This window comes from Nymphalis io, chromosome 22 (genome assembly GCF_905147045.1).
Source record: "Nymphalis io chromosome 22, ilAglIoxx1.1, whole genome shotgun sequence".
Classification (NCBI taxonomy): Eukaryota; Metazoa; Arthropoda; class Insecta; order Lepidoptera; family Nymphalidae; genus Nymphalis; species Nymphalis io.
In genome coordinates, this window is record NC_065909.1 from 2,082,851 (window position 1) to 2,108,630 (window position 25,780).

Below are 25,780 nucleotides of genomic sequence, written 5' to 3' on the forward strand. Positions count from 1 at the left end.
GATACCAATAAAAAGTAAATATAATTATAAGAAATTTATTTATCGCTGTATATAAGACCACGCTCTGAATTTACCTGCCTGACCTATTTCTTGATATATGGACCAATATACCGACGTCATCTAGTTTATTAAATCCGTAACATATTTGTTACATTGCTTCGAATTTCTCAGTAACAATATTAAATTACGGAAGTTTAATAGAACTTAACGTAATACTATATATTTATAATATGCCGAATATTTTTTTTTATATATGATACATGTGAAAGGGGAAGGATAACTGCCTTCTTGGTCTTGTAAATAGTTTTATGACTGCCTATGATCTAGTGGCTAGTTATAAAGCTGGAGATCTCAAGTTCATGAACAAATCCCAGTTCGGGCCGATAGTCGAGTTTATCCGTTGAAAAATATTTCAGTAGCAGCTCGGAGTCTAGTAGTGCAGAGTAGTGCCAGCCGTGCCTACCACGTACAGCCATTGGTCATGCGTCCGAACTCTTTTCGGACGTGTCCGATTTGCCGTCCGATAGAGAGTGAACTTGTGCAATCCCTTGAGATTAGCTGCCGTGGCTGGAATAGATCAGAATGACATCAACTTGTTTATAAGGCTGTAAGTCCCGATGACTTATTTGTATTATAAGCCAATAAAGTCTACCTGTCAGTAGTCGAAATCAGGTACAATTCAGAATCCCCTACTTTAGAAAGCAAGTAAAAGCATGCCTGAATTCACTCTAATGTTGAGATATTGCTGTCCCATCGGGTTGAAGTGATTGAATAGAGAGAGCATTTGTGGTTGCTTACTTACACTATATTATGTCTTGCGCAGTTAGCAGGTTACCAGTGATTATTTTATATGTTACTAGCTGACCCGGGAAACGTTGTTATATCTACAGAATTATATCTACTGAATATTTTGGATTTTAAATAAAAAGTAACGAATTTATTGTACGTGTGTGGGAATGGGATCTACGACAGAAAAAGTAAAGGAGCGCTGTAGACGATAACCGCCGATAAAAACAAAAAACCAGGAACCATTCATTTTCTCAATTTCATAAATTTCATTAATGTAATGAACATATTCATTGTTTGATTAAAAATTAAATGTAAAGTGTAGAGAGATATTTTTATCCTAAAGCAGTTAATTAATTTCGAAGAGCAATTGAGTGTACGATATTTTTTGTCAGTCCGTCTTTAGCCAACACAAATAAGCCCTATGGTTTGGCCAACCGAGAACATGCCACGTATATTTGTCCGTGTGATAAACATGGTGTGCCCAAATCTAAGCCACAAGCGGACATCGTTTGGCCTTGCGACTTATTGATTGCCATCATACATAGATGCATAAAGCAACACCCTGCGAATTTTTTCATGCGTTTATTTATTATTGTTTTCTTAGGTTATGCCTACGGATTTTGTGTGTGAGTGGTAGCTCATTGTACATTCGTCCCACATTATGAGACAGAACTTTTGAAAAAGGTGATCCGTTATTTGTTTTCTTTATAATATTGGTAAATGGACGCCCCCACCCATATACATTGACACTATAAAAATATTTACCATTCCTTACATCTCGAATGCACCACCAACCTTGGGAACTAAATTGTCCCTTGTGCCTGTAGTTACACTGGCTTCATCACCCTTTAAGCTGGAACACAACAATACTAAATAAACATAATACTATTTGTATAATATAACATAATCTCTGCGCTGACTATTTTGCTGTCGCATCGTTGGTCATCACCATAATTTTCTTCTTGCCGAGAATTTTAATTTTACCGTGACTCCTAAGATATTAATTTAAATTAATTATTTTAAAATTCTAGTGAGGCAACCGCGTCTTTTTATTGCCTTTCAATCGATTCAATTTAACAACTAACAGTTTCTAGTAAAACACTGGTGGTTTTACTGGTGGTAGGGCTTTGTGCAAGCTCGTCTGGGTAGGTACCACCCACTCATCATATATTCTGCCGCAAAACAGCATTGCTTGATATTGTTGTGTTCCGGTTTGAAGGGTGAGTGAGCCAGTGTAATTACAGGCACAAGGGACATAAAATCTTAGTTCCCAAGGTTGGTGGCGCATTGGCTATGTAAGCGATGGTTGACATATCTCACAATGCCAATGTCTAAGAGCGTTGGTGACCACTTACCATCAAGGAAGGTGGTCCATATGCTCGTCCGCCTTCCGATTCTATATTATATATATATATACATATATATATGAAAAAAATGAAAAAATAGTTTATTCTTTATCAAGTTGTACATAGCAAATAAAGGTTGGGACCCTCTAGTGTGTATAATATAATACTCGTGACAGAAGGACCCGCTCTTCCATAACATACAATTCTGTCCATGTTCTTAAAAAGAATAAACAATATCTTACTATATACTAAAACTCACAATCAGTAGGTAAACTAACATTATATCAAAATGAATTTTACTTGTGTGTTTGTGTGTGTGTGTGTGTGTGTATGTGTGTATGTGTGTGTGTATGTGTAGGTGGGTGTATGTGTAGATTACAGTAGATTAGATTATGTTTTATGAAACAGAATTAATTCGGTGTCATCGTATGTTTTTGTTTTTAACCATTCAAATAATTTCTGTTTGACGTTAAAATATTGTTCGGGATATATGTTTAGAATTTTATTAATTTTATTATAAAGGTAGGCAGAACGTGTTATATATTGGTTGCTAGCAAAAGTAGTCTTAGCACCATACGTTTCAGCAATTTTTTGTTTTATTCTTCTGTTTAATGAACTGGATTTAATGAATTTTAATGATTTATGAGCTTTAAGAATGATACGTTGGATATACATTTGTCTGACAGTCAGTATCTGGCTCATTGAATATAGCGTGTCCGTTGAGAAGCGATATGGCTTGAAGTGGATAACTTTTAGCAAAAGCCTTTGCGCTCTCTCAACTTCAATGAACTTAGATTTAGCAGCTCCTCCCCATACAGGAATACAGTATTCCAATATTGACTGCGCCAAAGATTTATATATTTTATGTAATAAGGCCCAAGAGGCTTTGTGGCGTAACATCTAAATATCCAAATTAGTTTACGCAATCTACATCCTATAGCTTCTAGCTGTGCATCCCATGATAGCCTTTGATCTATTAACACACCAAGGTACTTGAAAGAGTTCACTCGTTTGATCATGGAGCAGTTATTACAATCCTCACATTTAATGCTATTGGAAACATGAACTGTAATATTATAGTTACTATCTGGCTGGGTTCGATTATAGATGGAAAAAGGCATGTAGTTTGTTTTGGTTGTGTTTAGAGACAGTAAATTCGACTTCAGCCAACAGGAGACAGTGAAGTGACCTCTTTCTGTTGTATTTTTAAATTTAGTCCAATTAGTATCTGTAAAAACAATTGCGGTATCGTCTGCATAGGAAAATATTTTAGCATTGTTTATTTTTAAATTACAGAGATCATTAATGTAAATTAGAAACAAGGTAGGTCCTAAGACACTACCTTGCGGTACGCCATAAGTTATTTTTGAGGCACGACAAACAAACCGTCTAATTTTGACTTCTTGAGTTCGGTCCCTCAAGTAGTCCCTAAAAAGAGCCAGCGAGGTATCTCTGATTCCCAAATTTTCTAACTTTTTCACAAGAATGGGGACAGAGACCGTATCAAAGGCTTTCTTTAAATCAAGGAATACAGCCAAAGACCTTTTACCACTGTCAAGACTCTTAACAATGTGCGAGGTTAGAGCTTCAACAGCGTCCTCCGTGGATTTGCCCTGACGAAAACCATATTGAGAGTCTGACAAAAGCTTAAATTTATTTAAATAGTTTAATAATCTCACATTTATAATTTTTTCTATTAACTTTGATATTGATGGCAAAACGGAAATTGGACGATAGTTACTAACGTCATCTCTGTCACCACCCTTGTGAACGGGAGTTATGATAGATCGTTTAAGCAGGGACGGAAAGATTCCTTTTCTAAAGCAAAGGTTCGTTAGACGACAGATTATTGGAACAACTACGAATTTAGCTATTTTTAAAAATTTAGTTGTAATATTATCCCATCCATGGGCACTATCTGTTTTAAGAGACATAAGTACATCATGTACTTCATTACAGTCTGTATCAAGAAGTACAAAGGAGTTTAACTGACTTGTATGAGTATTGGAAAAAATGAACCACTTGTTTGGACAATATCAGTGGCCAGTTTTCCACCTACGCTAGCAAAGTAGTCATTGATATAATTAATTGATTCAGTGGGAGAAGATCTTATGTTTAGTAATTCTGTATTATCTGATTTTGAGCAGTTCAAGTTAGTTATAGATTTAATGTTATACCAAAATTTTTTAGAGTTTTTAGATGATTTTTCCAACTGATCTCTGTCGTATTTTCGTTTTAATTGTTTGATAAGTTTATTGCAGAAATTACGATATCTTTTGTATGAGATTTTTAAAATTTCGTTAGATGGGTCTGATCTTAGCCTTTTTTGCATTCTATTTCTGTTTCGAATACATTTCTTTATAACTCTTTTATTTTTAGGTACACGTATAGTTTTGGTGTTATCTTTCAAGGACTCAGCAATATTATGAATAAGCTTTTCAATTACAGTTATTGGGTTATCACAAAATAGTAATTCCGACAGATTTTTCTCCGCTAAACTAACAAGAGCCCCATCAAAATCTACAATAGTTTTTATGTTCATATGTGCTTTATGTTTAGATGTAAGTGAAGCCAAACAAAGAAATATCATATTATGGTCTGTGATGGTAGTGTTCAGGACTGCGATTTGGGCAGAATTTTTGTTTTTGTCTAATTTTAACATGAAGTGATCAAGACAATTGTTTTCCCTTGTTGGGAATGAGTGACCCGGCATCAAACTGTGCATCGATAACATGTTCACATAGTTTAATCTATTATTACGTTCCTGACTTTGCTCTGTTTCTTTAGCGACAAAATTTATATTAATGTCCCCAGTTAATATAATATTTTTAAAAGATTTTAAAGTTTCCAGATGGGAATTTAATGAATTGATGAACTGTTCAGCGTTTATGTTTGATGGCGAACGATATATGCCCAGAATAACAGTAGTTCCAATACTTATTTGAATACATGAAGCATGACATAATTTAATTTCTTTTGCTTTTGTGCAAACAATATTTTTATTTAAGTATACCACAACCCCATCATTCTGATTGAGGTGATGAGTCATGGCGTGCATATTATAATTAGAAAGGTTTGGAATTGTTTTACTAGGATTAATTCTACATTCGGTTAGTATAATTATGTCAGGGGCAAAGTTTAATACATTTAAGGCAACATTCAAATCGCATATATTACTATAAACACTTCTAATGTTTTGTGATATGATAGTTAAGTCGTTTTCTTTAACGGGTATATACTGCTTAAGGTCTTCAATATCACATTGCATTGCTCTACTAACTTCGAGATCGTCTATTTCATTCTGAGTAGTAAGAGACCTATCCATAACAATGTGATAAATTTAGTAAGCCAAGTATGTAGAGTATGTAAGTTATATATATAGTAGTATAATATATAGATATTTTTGTATACAATATTGTTTTAATAAAGTTAAAAAGAATACGCGTGCTTCTGTTGTGAATGGTTTTAACATATACTTTTGTAGTCAGAAAATATATGGTTATTAGGTGGTGTGTATGTGTGAATGTGTATTTGTGTATATAAGATTTAGATATGTGTACATTGTAAATGTGTAAGTGTGCTGTTGATTGTATGATGACGAAAAAAGGTAAATGAGTTCCATGCTGTGTAGTATAAATGTTCTTAATACTAATAATTACATTAACAGCTAATTCTAATAACAACCAAAACATAATTTTACATATAATATTTTTAAAGTACTTTAAATTGAAACACATTTGGTATATAAAGCCGGCTACTTATAGTCATTTTCATTTTCATCTTTCCGTAGATAAACTTTACCGTAAGCAGTCCAACAGAACCGATACGCTTTCGATTTAGCGATGTCCCGAGCCAGAAAGTACAGTCGGGCCCCTCTTGGAGTAAGTTGTTCCGATATGTAAATCGGAGTGTCTTCGGCTGTTCTTATCCCTAAGTGTTTGGCACACAATTTAGATTTATGTTTAATATAGTAGGCTTTACACATTTTCAAAATGCCAGTTTTTAAAGTGGTGGAGGAAGTCTCAACAACGATGGAGCTATTTTTTGTTTTTTCTTTTTTTACCCGTACTCTATAAATGTCCTTAATTTCGTTTTTCTCAATATTATAGCCTACATTTCTGGCCAAACATAAAACCATTTCAGTAAGGTCTTCTTTGGTTTCGTTGGATGGTGATGGAACGTTCTTTATTTCGAAGTTACATTTACGTATCCCTCTTTGAAGATCTTCAATCCGATCCTCCAGCGTGCTTATATACAGTTGATCGTCCTTAATTTTACCTTCTAATAATTCAATTTTCTTTTTAAATTCCTCATTCTGGTCGGTTAAATAGGCGATTGAGTTTTCGATATTTATATTTGTTTGTTGTATTTCTTTTTGAGTCGCAATAATTTTTTGGATTTCCTTCGTTTGTGTAGCAAATAAAGATGTTATCATACTTTTTATCTCGAGCTTAAAACTATCTAGGTCTATGTTGAATTCGGTTTCTCTAGCCCGTTTGTTCCGATACGCAACATAGTTCGGTGGTGTTTTATCCTCTCTACTAATTAAGTCTATTTCCGAATAGGAGGCTGACTTGTTTAACGATGAATCCATGGTACTAGGATAGTGTAAATCAGTAGGAGCTTATAATAAATAACGCTGGTTAGATCTCGTATCGTAGGTGGGATTTTAGATTCCAATCAGTAATTAGTACGTAAATCGTAAGTGCAAGATGGTCCGGTCAAAAGTACCTCATAGGTGATATAAGCAGTTGGGCGGAGTCATACGACCGATTACAAAGCTGTTGGGCGGGGTCATAGGACCAATGGCCAACAGTTGGGTGGAGCCACCTGACCAATCACGTAGCTGTGGGCAGAAATTTCAGTCGCAAGCGCAAGGTACCAGGGCAACAGGTAAACAGAAGATTCACTCACTTTACAGACGGTCTCTTGCGATTTATGTTCTCCTATTTTTCACAATACTATTTATTTACTTTAAAAGTGTAATTATTATTTTATTATTATTTTTAATAAGATAAAAAGAGGTTCAAGTAGCACGTCTACACCGTACGGCGATCCGGGGGGAAGAGGTTTGTTTATATATATATATAAACAAATATAGTCTGTTCAAAGGTGGCTCTGCTTACAGAATTCAAATGGAATTAAGTTTTATTTATTGCATTAAATCATTAAATTTGATTCAGAATAATGATATTTCTAAAGGATTTTATTTTAAATATTGTCAAAGTAATTTAAGCCCTTTAACAATAAATTAAACATCAAAAGTGTCTCTAAAAGTTTCAAACAGAGTCTAGTATAAATTAAATATTGTTATAATTGCTTGATAAATAATGGTCATTGATTTTATTTATTTTTAATAGTAAACACTCGAATTATGTGTATATTGAATGTATGTAGACTTGAATTAAATTACATGATTTATTAATTTATTTTTCAAGATTGCATTATTTACACTTGCAACAATTGGATTTCTTGACTTTCCTCCATAAAATTGCGATGAAGATACGATATAGTCCCGTGTAAATTGGAAAGTAACAGCCTGTCAATGTCCCAATACTAGGCTAAGGCCTCCTCTCCGTTTTGAGAAAAAGGTTGGAGCTTATTCCACCACGCTGCTCCAATGCGGGTTGGTAAAATACATATGTGGCAGAATTTCAATGAAATTAGACACATGCAACCTGCATCCTAACGATATGTAAATTAAAACGATAACAAAAAAACAATGTACGGTTAGGAAAGAAGAAACCCGGGGAGGAACGAAATCCTTTTTGATATTTTTCCGTGTGCGAATAGACTTCAGGAACAGCCTTGCTACTGGATACATGCCGATGAGCAAACCATTCAATGGTGAAATGCTCACACGCACATTTTCATTATTTTGTTTTATTTGTTCGCCTGTGCTTTCTGCTCTGTTATTACGCATGCTTGATACTTTATAGTTCGGTGGACCAAATGGGCCCCCTTGCGTCTTGATGGAATTTTTCACTGTACCACATACACACAAATAGACCAAATTTTGGTATTTACTGATAAAAATTGTATACCGATAATGTATTTGATCTTTTAGTATTTTCCCAACCTTTTCAATATCATAAAACACGTTTATATTTCTTATCAATTAAATAAATCGTTAAATATTTTGCAAATTTTTTTAATGTCATTTTGACGCAATGCTTCTCATGAATGACGTAGACGAAAGTTCGATGAGCTGAGCTGAAGAGATTATAGTGAATATAAGTAATTATTTTGATATTGTACATACAAAAATACAAAATCGTGGTTACAAAATGGGATGATGGGTTAGGAGGGTTAAAATTTGGGGTTATATACATTTATTGATGGTAAATCAAAATAAATTACAAATTAAAAAAAATAAAAATTCTGGATAGGGACACCCTTATCAGCTGACGGTATGAAATATACTGTACGACCTATTCTCATACCTCCCAAACTTCATAAAAATTGGTCAATCCGTTATAGAGGAGTTCCACCACAAACACCGTGATACGAGATTTTTATATTTTAGATTATTTATTTATAATCATTGCTGAAATATGTTAAGGATGATATTAGTTCATATTGGAAGTTATAACTTGATTTTATTGACGTTGGCATTTCTATTATTTTTAAATTCTATTCATAAATTAACATAACATAAATTTATATATATAAAAGAACAACAGAGTAAAGTAAATATTTTCTTATTATTACGAAATTAAGTAAGTAGTAAGTCATCGAAATCAGTATCAAACTGGATTATCGAACAAAAAAAATAATTCTAAATTTCGGAGATCGTAATAAGGACTCGATTTTCTGATCGACTCTCACAGTGCTTGAGTTTTGTTCTCTTATGCGTTTAAATGAGTATGTAGAATAAATCAACACAATTGTATTGTCATTTTAAATATACCAATTATTCTCTGAATAGCTTTAATGCCAATATTGTACAAATAAATAAACGCCACAAGAATTAACGTTATATACGTTTTTTTTTTATTATTAAACAATCTTTAAATCCGTTCGTGCGTGTCGTCTGTCCAATTATACGTGGCACATTCGAAATACATTTAATAATTGTCGGACCTCAAATCAATTGAGTTATTGCTGAAAAATCACTTACTGCCGAGAACTCATCGACAATTTACCGGTTCAGCGGTCAGGCTGTGTAAACATACGGATCAAATAAATGCACATCGAACAGTAATTTAAAACATAAAATCGGCTTACGTTTAAAAATATTTTCACAAATGTTTACTCTTCAATGAACTTAAGCATTCACTAGTTACACGAAATCAATCGCCTGTATTTACGCATAAACATTTATTTGTATTTGTTTTTTTTATGATTTAACTGTAATCAACGGATTTGATAAAACATATTGGATTTATATATTGTATATGGATTTGGAATTGGAGATTGTACAGACTCACCAAGCCCAGTGTTTTCTTGATCCATATTGAGGTTTCCCAGATACGAAGTGACTAATAATTATGACTTTATGAACAATAACGATTAGTTAGCAGTAAAATATCTTTATTTACATTTTTCTTTTATTGCGCATTGGAAATCTTCGCAAAATACTCAACCAATAAAAGCCACTAAAGGAACAGTCCTACGACCGCCAGCGCAAAGCGAAAGCCGAACACCAATGCCGGCCCCAGACTTGCTAACTATACCTTAATTTATACGAGTCAAATAAGTATTCAAAAACGCGACGTTTCTCGTCAAAAGTAGTTCCTGTTTGATTTCGTAACTTGGAATTGAGACAGAAATTGAATCGACATGCATTAAGCCTTCGAACATCAATAATTGACTACGATTTTACCTTTAAAATAATTCATTCTCCTCTTAACAAGTTTATCCGACTCGGAGCGATGAAAAGAATATCTAAATCTTAAAAATATAAATGAATACTTATTTTTGTTGATATTCTATGCATTCGTATCATTTATGTGATTGACATGCGTTCACATGCTACTGGCACATGCGTGAAACCATGCGTTGGTGGATACTAATGTAGATTGTCATCCGACCAGGACCAGAATTAAAGATCCAAGGTTGCTATACACTTCGACAATTAAGGTCCTCCCATTTAGAAGCGGTTGAAGTAAACTTATATTATTATAGATTGGATTACCCACTTGACTAGTCGAGCTAAATAAATAAACCTGTATCTGACTCATGGTTTTCTCACGATATTTTACTGCCTCACAGCATTAACCAAGAACACGTAAATTCAATGATGCTGGTATATTTACGCGCTCTAATCATTAGATCATTAGATCATCTTGGCTCTTATGATTGATGACAAATTTTGTCGTAGTTTTGTATTTAATTAATGAAACATATTTCTACAGTTATTTAAAAAATTGCTTACTCTTTAAGAACAAAAACCTATGTTAGAATCTATATCAGAATTATTCTTATAAAAAGTGTAAGTGCAATTTATTAGTTTCTTATCGAATTAATTTAATTTATAAATTGGGAGTTCAACGTTTGCAAAATGACGGTGCAAAATTGCTTATATTATAGGCAGGTCTATTTGAAAGATGTTTTGATTTTCATATTTTATAAGTAACTCGCGGTATCCCCTGCCTATATTTGGACTATACCTTAGATATAACCAGTAGATGCAGTTAATCACTAAACAAACAATTATATCTCAATTTTGTATACAGATCCATTATTGAGGATCATAGTTAAATATATAATAAAGTAGTAGAGAAACGGTGTCTGTATATTGAATAAATTTATAAAAAATGTATTTTTTATATATCGTAATAAAATCGACTTTCACGTGAATAAAGCCACACGAGCACCAGCTAGTAAGTAATAAAGACGAAAACATTAATTACTTATAAAGTTTTATGGACTATCTCACGTAATGTGTTTCGAAAGGGATTAGCAATTTCAGATCAAAATAACGTTTCAATAAAACATGCAAGTTTCGTAGGATTTCGTTAAACTTATTTTAGGGTTGGGAAATGAAAAGATAATTCTAAGATTTTCATTGTCTAGGGATCTACGTGACTTATCTTATATATTAGCCTCGACTTTAATTATCCTTTTATTATACGAGAAGCCTTTTAAGAAGCAACAATGGTTGAAAAGCCGGTAAAAAATAACAGTAATCTTCTATAAATATTACCCAAAAATTTTAAGCAAAGATTTATAATACCGCTTCCATTCAATATTCCATTTTTATACCCTTTAATTTTTCTTACAAGTCACGTAAAGTCTTTAGAAATTTTCTAGAAACAGACATTAAACGATTTAACCTTAACAAGAAAATTTTAAGGAATTTGATTCTTATAATGGAACATTAATTACAATGACTGGCTTAAAAGATTCGGTTTTAAAGATCTTGTATCTCATAAATCAAAGGGATCTAAGAATAATTACACGAAAACCCACTTAATTGAAACTTAGTTAAAATAATAAATTATTTATTCAACAAGAAATCTGTTTGGAATAAGATGCGGTTGATTGAGAAGTATAAAACTTACGGTTTTACTTATGAACGATTTTAACCATGAACTTTACAATGTTTTGTCTTCTTCTATAGAATGTGAAATCAATAATAACAGAAAGAGAAAAATTAGTGTTTAATTCAATTTTAAATTGCCGTTAGTGTTCGTATACCGTGTATAGTGCCGTTGTTGTATTTACATAGCCCTTAAATAAAATAAATATATACTACTCACAATCATAGCTACGATAAATCAATGGTTACTTGGTGGTAGGGCTTTGTGTAAGCCTGTGTGAGTACCACCAACTCATCACATATTCAACCGCTAAACATACTTAATATTGTTGTGTTGCGGTTTTAAGGGTGAGTGAGCCAGTGTAAGTTCAGGCATAAGGGACTCAATTTCTTGGTTCCCAAATTTGATGACATATTGGCGATGTAAGGTGTGGTTAATATTTCTAACAGCGACAATTTCTAAGTGGTGCTGATTATTTGCCTTCAGTTGGCTCATTTGCGAGTTTGCCTGCCTATAGCCTATATAAAATAAAAAAAAATAAAAATAATTTATTTCATTCAAAGTAGTACACTTGTTTATACATCGTTGGGTACCCCCTTTTAAGTATATCAATACCTGTAGTAGGAGGCCCCGCTCTGGGATGCATGTTAGTCACCTCCACGTGGTGCACCCTGGGCAACGGGGTCGACCAGCAATCCGATGTTTTTCCGGAATGCTTGTCGATCGCGGCTGAGACTGACGCGGTGGAAGTGCCGCGGGCCGCTCCTGGGACTTCTCTGTTGAGCAGAGTGGACAAGCGAGCGGCTTCGTGGCAAATAGGAGGACTCCGGGGTCCTTTTTTGTCCGGGGGACTTCGGTGTCGATGCTGGGCGGATAGACTTTGGTCACCGCCTTCTCAAACTCGTTCCCCATCCAGGCGCCAGCCTGTGGTGGGACCGAGGGCCTTGCCTTCACCGGCCGGGTCGAGAGGAGAAAACCTCAATAAAAAACAACAGGTGGGTCGCTCACCCAAAGCGACGGCCGCAGGTGGGGTCGCGGTGGTGTGCTAACGCGTTCCCGTAACCCGGCCACCATGCGGTGAGAAGGAAACGAGGAGGTTTTAGTGGGTAGGACGATGGCCTTCTGCCCCGTGAGTCCCACATAAAAAAAAAAAGGAGGCCCCGCTCTTCCCTTATGCAATCAGCGGTAAGTACTACGAGACAGCAGTTACAAAATATACTATACTTTACATAATAATTTTCTCATGCTAAAACTCAAATATTGACAATCACGGGAATACAATAACAAATTTTATCTAAAATGTGTATTATTATAACAGTATTAATATGTTTGTGAGAGTATCTGAGGCGTAAGGCTTAAGCATGTGTTTTTGTGAGTGTGTTGGCTTATGCATGTTGTGAGCAGTGTTTGTCGACGTGTGTGTGTGTGTGTGTGTGTGTGTGTGTGTGTGTGTGTGTGTGTGTGTGTGTGTGTGTGTGTTGGGTGTGTATAAGGGACAGTATGAATGCGTGTGTTTGTGTTTGCCTTGTTTATTCGCAACAATTTGTTAGGTGATGTATTCAAGCAGGGATTCTATTTCTTTATAGTTACGTTTTAACAGCCAGTCTGTTAAATATATTATCTACTTACCTATTTTAAATGATTATTCTAAATAACTACTATTAAACGATTTGATCACGGTGGCTAATCTCAAGAGAGATGAGCAAAATGCGCAGGACATGTTATAGTGCACAAGCATGTACGCAAACAAGTACACTCTATAGACGATTGGCGTGGTTGGTAGAACACTTGCCTTTCACGCCGAAGGTTGTAGGTTTGATTCCCACCCAGGACAGACATTTGTGTGCATGAACATGTATGTTTGTCCTGAGTCTGGGTGTAATTATCTATATAAGTATGTATTTACAAAAAAAAAAAAGTAGTAAATGTAGTATATCAGTTGTCTGGTTTCCATAGCACAAGCTTTGTACAAGCTTAATTTGGGATCAGATGGCCGTGTGTGAAAAATGTCCCAGGATATTATTATTATTATTATTATATTTTTATTTTACATTTCCTCTCGTATGAGGTAACAAAAACCTAAGCACACGGGCCGTAGCCAAGCGCGAGTAGGGTCTATGTGATTGTATAGGAAGATGAGATAGATGACGTCGTAAGGAACTTGCGAGTGAGGCGGCATGTGTTCAGGATGATTGCTTTTTGGAGTAAATTATGAGTATGTTGAGGAACCTGTAATATATCAAGGCTACGTTGTAGGCTTTTAGGTACGACTCCAGTTCCTGATATGACAATGGGTTATTATTATTATTCCCTTACACTATAATCCGATGGGATGTGATGGCAATCCGACGCGACTGGAAAGAGTTGAGACGCAAGAAGGCTTTACGTGCTTTTCGAGTCACGTACTACTCTCACAAATCAAACTCCAATGTATAAAATATTATTTCAAAATAGTAACAATATGAACCAGAACAGTACCATATTTTACTGTATAGAAAATTCAATAAAAGCATCTTCTATAATATCATTATTTTATAGCATTTAATATTGAATTTTCATATTCAAATATCCTCATGTTTTCAAAAGTTACTCGCAGCATTCAATAAATTATCAACACAGATGTGTTCTGTCGCAACGCTGCGTTTTGCATTGAATTCCTTTTAACATCAAAATGTCATTATATGTGTGCACGACTTTATTTTATTCTATTAATATTATTATTTTTAGGGCGAGATGACCCAGTGGTAAGAACGCGTGAATCTTAAGCGATGATCGTAGGTTCAAGCCCGGGCAGGCACCACTGAAGTTTTTCTTGTGCTTAATTTCTGATTATAATTCACCTCGTCCTTTTCGGTGAAATAAAACATCGTGAGGAAACCTGCATGTGTTTACTGGTTGGAATACACATTCAACAACCCGCATTGGGGCTGCGTGGTGGAAGAAACCCTCTACTCAAAAAGGAAGAGGAGGCCTTAGCCCAGCAGTGGGACATTCACAGGCCGTTACCACCAAGATTATTTTGTCGTATTTGGTTTTACTTTAATGTTTATATAATAACTAGCATATCTTCCCGTCTTCGGACGGAAAGATAAGAAGACAAATGTATTTTGGATAGAATTTGCGTGAAATCCGGTCTTAGTGAGCGTCTACATTTGATAAGGAAAACTGTAAAACTGTGTGATTGATCTTCATTTAAAGATTAAAAAAATTTAAACAGTATGTCTGTATATTAAATAATTTTATAAAGAAAACGTGCGCGAGAGCACAATAGACATATAGACATAACAAAACAGGGATATCCATTTTTTATATAAGTCGCAAGCATATGGTATTGAATATGAAAATAACAAATTTCTTACGATCAAAACCAACACCTAACCCTTATGGTAATTCCTTTCCTTTCTCAATCCTAAGCATATTCTTTGAGAGTGAGGTCTCTTGAAACATTTTCTATATATTCTCAATGATTGATGTATCCCTTTTAAACATAGCAGAATAATTGTTAATAATAAATATTTATACTACAAAATATTCCCTTTACTTCCTTCGCACCCTTGCTATAACCATTCGACCCTTTTCATCCATCAATCATACGAGCTCATTAGTGGTGTAAATTATACATATATGTATAATACGTATATACATTATACTATTATGCGAAGATCATTTAATTCTGTTAACTATTAAACGATTTAGTTCAAATTTTAGGTAGTAAAATATATACGCAAGTAATGGAAGATTTTGATTAATTAGAAGTAAGGGTCTTCTCCTCAAAAGGGAGAGGAGACCTTAACCCAGTAGTTGGACATTAACAGGCTGTTACTGTAAGGCTTCTCTGTAATTATGATTTTATAGTTTCATGTTTTCTTTGTGTGAAAAGAATAGCCTTTATAGTTAACAATAACTATAGTTAAGAAGTCAGAGCTGCACTCTAAATTAATCATTTAGTTTATTATTATCACAACTAGTTGGGTTTAAAGCAAAAAGAAACCAGGATTCACAGATTACAATGTGATATATTTCTTGAGACATAATACGTTCTAACCGATACACCATTAGGGATTAAAAGGCACAGATTATGGTAAAAAAAGTCCAGTACTGCCAGCTAGTGGCAAGTACGCAACATAAATTATATTTTAAAACTACTTTGTTTATATAATACAGTATTTTTACACAACTTAATATATCCCCAAAGAAAATACTTTAAAAAATATTAAGAAAAAAAAAGTATTATATTACTGTAATCGAGTCTTGTCCATAAAAGGTCTAATTTAAGATTTCCACATCTCTGATACTCAGCCGAAACTACTGAAATTGATTTAAAAGCAAATTGATCTTTTGACCGTAGACAAGTTATATTGCCTATACGAGACCATTGCGGTCAGACTTCAATAGTTTATCGTTTGTACTATCTCGGGTAAGGCCCGCTTCACACATTGTCAAAATCAATATCATCTGATTACTTTTTGATACTTGTTCGATTTTTAAAGTTAAATCTTTCAAGATTAATAAGAACTTCTCCTTACACTACGGATGTATTGAACTTGTTATTTCAGTTTCGATGACAATGCATTTTTATAGTAACGATGACGTCACGATTCTACATCAGGATTGGCTTAGCAACGGTCGACAGCTCAGACAGGATTTTTGTATATAAAAGCTTGTCATGAGTTAAGATTTACATGTCCTAACCAATACATTTTTTATGTTATCGGTACGCGGACACGCAAATAAGCCATCTAAAGGGAAATGGTCACCACCGCCCATAAACATTGGCGACAAAAAATATTAACCATTACTTGCATGCGTCAATGCGCCACCAACCTTGGGAACTAAGATGTTATGTTCCATGTGCCTGTTACACGGACTCACTCACCCTTCAAATTGGACTGCAACATTACTAATTATTGCTGTTAAGCGGTAGAATATATAATGGGAGAGAAGGCCTTAGCTTAGCAGTGGGATATTCCTAGGCTGTTACTTCACTATTTACTGACTAGCGCCTTATATAAAATTCCAAGCTAATACGCAGATATGCGTAATAATAATGCATTGTAATGCTGCTTTATTTTTTGTATTAGATTTGATTTACCGTAATTCGTAAGTATTTCTTAAACAAATAGAGACATAGGTCCCGACCGGGATCACATTAAACAAGAGCTGACTTATATTCAAGGAATATTATTACATAATGGGCACCAGATAAGGTCTAACAAAACGTCGTGCAGAAAAAAAAGGGTATGATTGCGTTTAAAACTATAAAATGGATGAAAGATATATTGCGAAGCTTAGTGTGAAATTTATAATTGTATCATTAAATTAATCTCTCTTTACTGATGTTATAAATGTGAAAATGAATTTGTTTGTTTTTTTCGTTACGCCTTAACAACCAGTATGTAACTTTTTATTTAATTCGATTTCTAGATGGGCCCAATAAAAAGTTATTGGGTTTTCCTGTCAGAAAATTCTCAGTAGCAGCCCAGAGTCTGGAAGTTGGAAGTTTTGTGTTGGTCCTGCACCTGAACTCTTTCCGGTCGTGTCGAATTGTCGTCGCATCGAATTATGAGAGTTAGAGAATAGAGAGTGCACCTGTGTTTGCGCACACACTTGTGCACTATAATATCTCCTGCGCAGTTGGCCAATCTTTCTTCAAAATTGGCCGTCGTGGCCGAAATTGGTCTGGTGGATATTATTATTTTCTGTGCTTGATGTGGTATCATATAAGTGAAGGAATAGTTTTAAAATATTATTCCACGATGTAACGTACTCCATAAGCCGAGATGGCCCTGTGGTAAGAACACGTGAATCTTAACCGATGATCGTGGGTTCAAACCCGGGCAAGCACCACTGAATTTTCATGTGCTTAATTTATGATTATTATTCATCTCGTGCTTTACGGTAAAGGAAAACATCGTGAGGAAACCTGCATGTGTCTAATTTCACTGAAGTTCTGCCACATGTGAATTCTACGAACCCGCATTGGAGCAGCGTGGTGGAATAAGCTCCAAACCTTCTCCTCAAAAAGAGGAGAGGAGGCCTTTAGCCCAGCAGTGGGACATTCACAGGCTGTTACGGTACGGTTACGGTAACGTACTCGTAAGTGTTTATTGTAGATGATAAATAAATAAATAGATAATTTAATAAATACATTAACCTTTCTTGAACGTATGTATTCAAGAACGGTTATAAGGTAAACAAACCTCTCACATGGGATGGCTTGGACGGATACTTTTTTATTTTACAACAAGCATATAAACTGTTCGAATTTCTTAATATTGAACTTAAAAATCGAACCGACAGACACTACCCTGCCTATATATATACCAATTGTCATGACGCTCAATATCGGTATTAAGGTCTCATTATCTAGAATAATACCAACATCAAGCTTTATATATAAAATAGGGTTCTCTATTCCATATACCCCACGAAAAAAAGGGTTCTCTATAAAATAGCTTAAATACACCGTGCAAGGTTGAACCCGTCTAAGGCCCCACAGCAAAAGAGCCACTCCACTAATTTTACTATTGCCAAATATCAGTACTTTGATATGTTTCGGTTTAAATAGTTAAATATATAAAATGCCATTATTGTTAGTTACTATTTACCATTAGTTAGCTCATTTGTAATGTAAATATATAACAACACACAGAAACACATGTATATGTAAGTATCAAAAATATAGATGATTGCGTTTATTATAATGACGTCATATCGTACGGAAAAATCCTTATTATAAGAAGTTCTATCGCATTTAATCCCATAGCCACTACACCCTTAATTGATACTGACATTTAACGAGACGAACGTGTCGCTAGGGTCGTTTTATTGTATATATTTATTACTCCCGCTAAATAACACTGAGTAATGTTGAAAGGATAATTAAAACTTAATTTCTGACTGTCCCTGATAATTAGAGTGATGATGCGTTCCATTGTATTTTGCGTCTGTCAAAGACAATTTAAATTCAGGCGTGTTTACGAAATAAGTCGTTTGTGTTAAATTTCGTAATTGATTTTTTTTTTACTCAGAATATCGACAGTTTGGGCAGTACAATATCATAGACAAACAACTAGACCAGATGTTGTAAAGTGATTACCATCGCCCAAATAGGCACGAACCTTTAAGGAGTATAAGCCACTACGTACACCCTGAATACGCCTTTTAACCATGACATATATGATGTCAGAACACTATTATGAATATACAGTAATAAGTATAATACTCTCTTAGAATTAGTTATAAGTATTATATAAGCACGGAAAGCAAAAAAAAAAAAGCTTATAATACCGAGTTTCTGACTCAGCAAAGTCAATAAGTCTTCCTGGGGCAAGGTTCTCGTTTTTATATAAAACAAACAATTGTTATACAAAGTTCCACAGATCATTATTCCTTTGGCAAATAATTTTATGTTAATTATGATAAATAAATATCAGCTATTTAAAAACAAAACTGATTTCAAATAAAATTTTATTCATGATATTTTGTTCTTCAATTGAAATGGGACTTAACGTGAAATATCCTCCCAAACAAAAATCAAATCTGTTCATAAATCACGGAGTTCTGAGGTACAAAATATAAAAATACAACCGAATCGAGAACCTTTTTCTTCTTTTGAAGTCGATTAAAATAGATATATTAATATATGGCTTAAATTAGATATATATAATGGGCCGTCTAGCGATATAAACTCGCAAGTACGATCCTGACCCTATTGTTGGGCAATTGTCGTCCCCACTCTACAAGCAGAAGGGCTATTTTCTGTAATAACAAACTCACCGCAGAAAACGGTCGTGAAATGTCAAAAAGTGATATGCGAAATTGAGCGTAATAATTTAAAAAAAAGCCAAGGTGGCCCAGTGGTAAAAATGCGTGAATCTTAAGCAATGGAGCAGTGTGGTAGAATAGCTCCAAACTTTCTCCTCAAAAAGAGAGAGGAGGCCTTAGCCCAGCAGTGGGACATTCACAGGCTGTTACCAATTAAAACATTTTAAAGATCAAAATTGTATATCACCATAAGTCGGTTGTCAACATTTCACGGGTGTGTTGCACTGCTTTATGCTTAATTGAAGGGACAAATAGGTATAATATTCATTCCTTAAAACTGGTATCGTTGAGCCTACATTTTCTTCTTTTTTTTATATTTTCCGGGACGGCAAATGACTCTACTGATGGTAAGTGGTAGTAGAGTCCAAACACGACGACGGCTAGCACCAGCCGTCTTCGCCTTGCCGGCCCGCAAGATGCCTCTTCACGCCTCGTTTGAAGGACAAAGGACATGTTCTTACGACTGTAACACAACAATACACTTTCATAGCAGAATTAATGATGAGAACGGTTAGGAACGAAGATTAGGAGAAAAAGTTTGGAAGCAAGTCGAATGTGATTCATGATTTATTTTATTTATTTATTAGGAAACCAACATTAAATAATAAGATATATATTTTCTTAATTAGTATATAAAAGTAGTGTTATACAGTATATACCGATTATATCAATTATTATATTATGAAAATGTGTAAGAAAGTTTTACTTTATACAAACTACTTCAATGTATGTCATGGTGTTACACCAGATTAACGATTTACAGAATATATCAAAATCAACATTTTTTTAATCTATTATGAATATAAACAGGCAAATATAGAAACAGGACGTGTGTGTATGTGTTATTCATATTGGAATTATTCATTGAGTTTCGTCTAATAAATAATCTGAACAGTTCAAATTGATTTATTTATCTTTATCCAACAACGTGATAAGATAATTTTTTAATTTTTTTATTCTTGGTACCCACGCATTACAATATATTCTCCAGCCAAATAGTAATAATTAATATTGTTACGGTTTGAAGGGTGAGCGAGCCATTGTACAGGCACAAGGGACATAACATCTTAGCTCCCAAGGTTGATAGTTTGATTTGAGAGGTAGAAATTTCTTGAAAAACAGTCGTTTTTTTTGTTAAAATAAAAAAGTTGCATACGAGTAACATAAAGTTAGAAAACAACAAACAATCTACATCATTAAGTGCATGAGTGATAATTTCGATGCATCAACAAAACCCATTAAATGTCACCCGGTTCGCGCTAACAGCTAAATTGGTTAAACCAATTAACGTATAAAAACACCCCTTTCAACGCTCCCGAACGCGAGATGAAAAATTCATCCGGAACTCCTGTCTTTTTTCCACGGTGTAATTTCCGTGATGAATATGTACGAATTAAAAGCGACGCGTGAAATTTACTTTTGACAATTTTGATGTTTTTTTTCGGTGTTGTTTGTTGTTTCATACTTGTGCGTTGAATTAACATGTGCTGATGTGCATAGTATAATAGAGTTTCTTGCCGTTCTTCTCGATAGAATCTAAATTCCGATCGTAACTTTAAAATTAATTTAACCTTATAAAATGATTCAAAAGTGCAGACTCGCGAATAGAATATAGATTTACTGGTGGTAGGGCTTTGTGCAAGCTCGTCTGGGTAGGTACCACCCACTCATCAGATATTCTACCGCAAAACAGCAATACTTGATATTGTTGTGATCCGGTTTGAAGGGTGAGTGTGTAATTACAGGCACAAGGGACATAAAATCTTAGTTCCCAAGGTTGGTGGCGCATTGACTATAAGCGATGGTTGACATTTCTTACAATGCCAATGTCTAAGGGCGTTTGGTGACCACTTACCATCAGGTAGCCCATATGCTCGTCCACCTTCCTATTCTATAAAAAAAAAATATATTTATGTGTATTAATATATTTTGATTTGATTTTATATAACGTCGTGAATTTTATTTATCATTCGATATAAATCACCACCAGTTATATTTAAAAAAATATTTAATGGAAATTTTTATCACTGATTCAATATCATTGAGCTGCAAATCTATGTATGTCTGTGTGTATAAAGTTGAACAATTTCTCACCTTCTTAGAAACCATCCGAGCCGAGATGGCCCAGAGGTAAGAACGCGTGAATCTTAACCGATGATCGTAGGTTTAAACCCGGACAAGCTAATCTGAATTTTCATGTGCTTAATTTGTTATTATAATTCATCTCGTGCTTTACGATGAAGGAAAACATCGTGAGGATGCTGCATGTGCCTAATTTCACTGAAATTCTGCCACATGTGAATTCCACCAACCCGCATTGGAGCAGCGTGGTGGAATAAGCACACCTTCTCCTCTTCTTCCCTTCTCCAAAGGGAGAAGAGGCCTTTAGCCTAGCAGTGGGACATGCATAGGCTATTAAGGTACGCTACGGTAGAAACCATCCGATTATTCTCGAATATTAATAGTATTTGAAAAACTTGTTCTGGTAAACACCCTCTTTTTACCTATTAATTAAAATGACATCTACACTCTTTCACAAAAACATCTAAACTGAAACACGAATTTCCAAATTTCCATCTTCAAAAATTACGATCTTACTTAATAATCTATCGCTATAAAACTCACTTAATGGTGACTTTGCTACAAACGCTGATAGAACAGTTTTTATACCGCTAGTTTAACATATAATCTAATTGACAAAAGCAAATACTCGTAATATATAAATAAAAATGTTCTCGTCTCTCTCGTAACTTGTAACAGTCTGTGGATGTCCCCCTACTGAGCTAAGGCCGCTTCTCCCTTTTTGAAGAGAAGGTTTGGAGCTTATAGTATTTCAAGAATAACAAAAATGTTTCCAAAATTTCACCTCTTGTTTGGGGTACTCGGTAGCAACCCGGTACCAATAGTACTGTAGGACTTTAAAATAAAATCACCTAGTATGTACTGCTGGTCAGATAGTGTGATTATTCTATCTTACATTTTTAATAAGCCAAGCCTTATTAAGTAGTTACAAAAAAACATTATTATAGCGCGATGCAAAAGACAACTAGCGCCATCTATTAATGAAATGAAAAATAAAAATATAATTTGGCATAATGTCATTAGATCTTGAACACCTCTCAAACCACATTACGAATTAACAATATCAAATAAGCTTTTTTATTTTGTTTAGTGAGAGCTCGCTTGTGTATTATTTTGTTTTTCTTTTATTTTTTGGTTTATATTATATTTGTTAGTTTGTCTATGTTTAAATAGCAGCACAAGCTGACAAGGCATATGGGTGTCAAGAATAAAATAAATATTAATAAAAAAAAATACTATTAAGCTTATAGTATCCAATTATAAAGAGCCACCAAATTTTAAGTCCACGATCAAAGACTCGTTCTCCTAATAACATTTGGTACAATTAATGTTCCATCAATGCTTAATAGAATCAAACAATACATTGAGTGTTAAACAGGTCAAATTAAGTTATATCTCTCGAATTTTAACCCTCTGTAACGTTAATAGCGACTAATTTTGAAGTGCCTTTATTTATAGTAATCCAATAACAAGAATGGAACGGAAGTGACCTATTTTCAGTTTAACTAATAAAAATGCGAACTTGAGATTATATAATAATATATTGATGATGAATAGCTGTAAAATTTTTAAGCGTGATTCGAAGTTATTATATGGTCATTTAAATGTTAGTAAAGAGTTATACTGGTGGTAGGGCTTTGTACAAGCTCGCCTGGGTAAGTACCACACACTCATAAATTATTCTACCGCAAAATAGTAGTACTTGGTATTATTGTGTTCCGGTTTAAAGGATGAGCGAGCCAGTGTAATTACAGGCTCAAAGGACCTTAGTTCCCAAAGTTGGTGAGATGTAAGCGATTAGTAACATTTCTTACAATGCTAATGTCTATGGGCCTTGGTGATCACTTACCATCAGGTGGCCCATCATGCTAGTCCGCCATCTAGTAAAACCGAACAGATCTAAATCCAAAAATATTTTTTTCGAAAGTAAAATAGATTAAAATTAAAAATTACTTTTTTTAGTTAAGTCTACAGCATTAGTGATGACTAGAGCTGTCAATTATTTTACAACTTCCGGCGAAATTGGTTAACCAATACAATCCAGGTATTTTCAAAGTAGAACATCTTATATACTTTGAATATATGTTACAAGCGCTTATATATAATGAAACAGTAACTGTCTATAAGTTTTGTTATTAGGGGACGAAATTTTAACTCTTATTATAAATGCGAAAATGATTTTGTTTATTTGTTGTTACGCTTTCACATGTTAATAACTCAACCGATCATCATGAAATATCACATACACGTTGTGTGAGTATAAAGTACATATTGTAATATATTACGTAAGATCCGCTTGGACCACTTACTTTCAGCCTTGCAATCCACAAGGCAATCTTGTCCTTAAAATCTCCTCTTAATATATGGTACCTAGATGATGGCACTATTGGGGGAAAGCCAGAAGACGTGAGGCAAGATATCCTTACTTTGATTCCTCTCTTTAAAGACTTATGGTTAGAGATTAACTCGGATAAGTGCGAGTTTTTTCAATGTGGAGCCGGCCCCTTTAATAAATTCTCCCTTTTCTCTTCCATTCTACCTGGCCTCAAGGAGCTGTCTCGTGAAACCTTTAATCTTCTGGGTTCACCTATTTTTCCGGAGGCTGTTCCCAAAGCTATTGAAGTCGGGAGACGTCTTCTTTTACTTGCTCAGAACCGTCTAACTGAGATCTCTGCGCATGTAGCCTTGGTTCTGTTGAGAATGTGTTTTGCGGTACCAAAGATTACCTATCTTGTAAGGACGTCTCCTGTCTGGTTGTTCCCTCAAGATATATCTTCCTTTGATAGTTCTTAAAGTTCTTAAAGTGTACGGTGGAAAGTATTTTGAATGTGTCATTGAATGAAACCCAGTGGAGCCAGGCCTCTTTGCCTGTACGGTCTGGAGGTCTAGGTGTGCGACAAGTGAGGGATTTGTGTCTGCCTGCCTTTCTCGCATCGGCGCATGGGGTTGTTAGTCTGGTCTCTAAAATTTTATCGTCCGATGGAGACTATGAATCATACCTTTTGCTACTGAGGGAGTAGCGAAGTGGGAGACGCTCTTCTTGAATGCGGGGTGCATTCGGGAAGAGCGTCTCCCACTTCGCATTCCTAGATTTCCAGAAAGGCAGCGTTCTTGGGACGATGTGGGGTACTAGTCTGAGCTCAGTGCGGCTGGGGGAGCGGATTTGGCCAGACTCAGAGCGGTGTAGAGGGTGGAGTCTGAAGCTTGGTTGCAGGCTTTGCCTTCCCCCTACTTTGGGACTCTTCTCGAAAGTGACTCTTTGCGTGTGGCTGTGGCTCTCCGCCTTGGCTGCGATTTTTGTCAACTACACCGATGCATCTGCGGATCCATGGTGGGTGCCAACGGTCATCACGCATTGAGTTGCGGACGATGCTCGGGGAGACTTCCCCGACACCACGCTCTAAACGACATTGTCCGGAGGACCTTGGTTTCGGCGAATGTCCCATGCGTCCTGGAACCACAAGGTCTCAGTCGCTCCGATGGCAAGAGACCGGATGGCTTGACACTGGCCCCATGGTAAAGGGGAAGAAGTTTGATATGGGATGCTACCTGTGTCAATACCTTCGCGGCCTCTCACCTGGCCCACACAACACGAACGGCTGGGGCGGCTGCTGAGAGTGCAGCAGCGAGGAAGAGGGAGAAGTATGCCCCCTTGTTTAAAAATTATTTATTTGTGCCACTAGCGTTCGAGACGTCGGGATGTTGGGGGTCGGATGCCCTTAGTTTAATAAGGGAAATTGGCTGTCGCCTTAAAGAGAGGGGATTTGACAGTCGCTCCGGGTCCCACTTGGCACAAAGGTTGTCCATTGCCATACAGCGCGGAAATGCGGCCTGCATTATGGGCAGCTTTGCGTCGGGTGGGAATCGGGAGGGATTATTTTAAATTTGACTAAAATAATAAAAATTAATAATGTAAATTTATAAAAATTTCTATATAAGTATCTAATACATTTCGTCCACGATAAGCAAGCTAATATATTTGTTAACAAGTAATTAATATTAAGTACAGATCACACCAAATGTACATTAAAATAATTACGTAAAATAATATAATATTATTATTGCATGCCCCACAAATGCGAACGAAGCGGTGGGCGGGAGCTAGTATAATATTAAATATATTTTAATTGTTAGGCTATATTATGTTTCATAAAGATTTTAATATCATATTATTACTCCTTTTATATTGAATATGATTGATATTAAAAAATAGCAAAGTATATTTCAAGGAATTAATATTAAGAACAGATA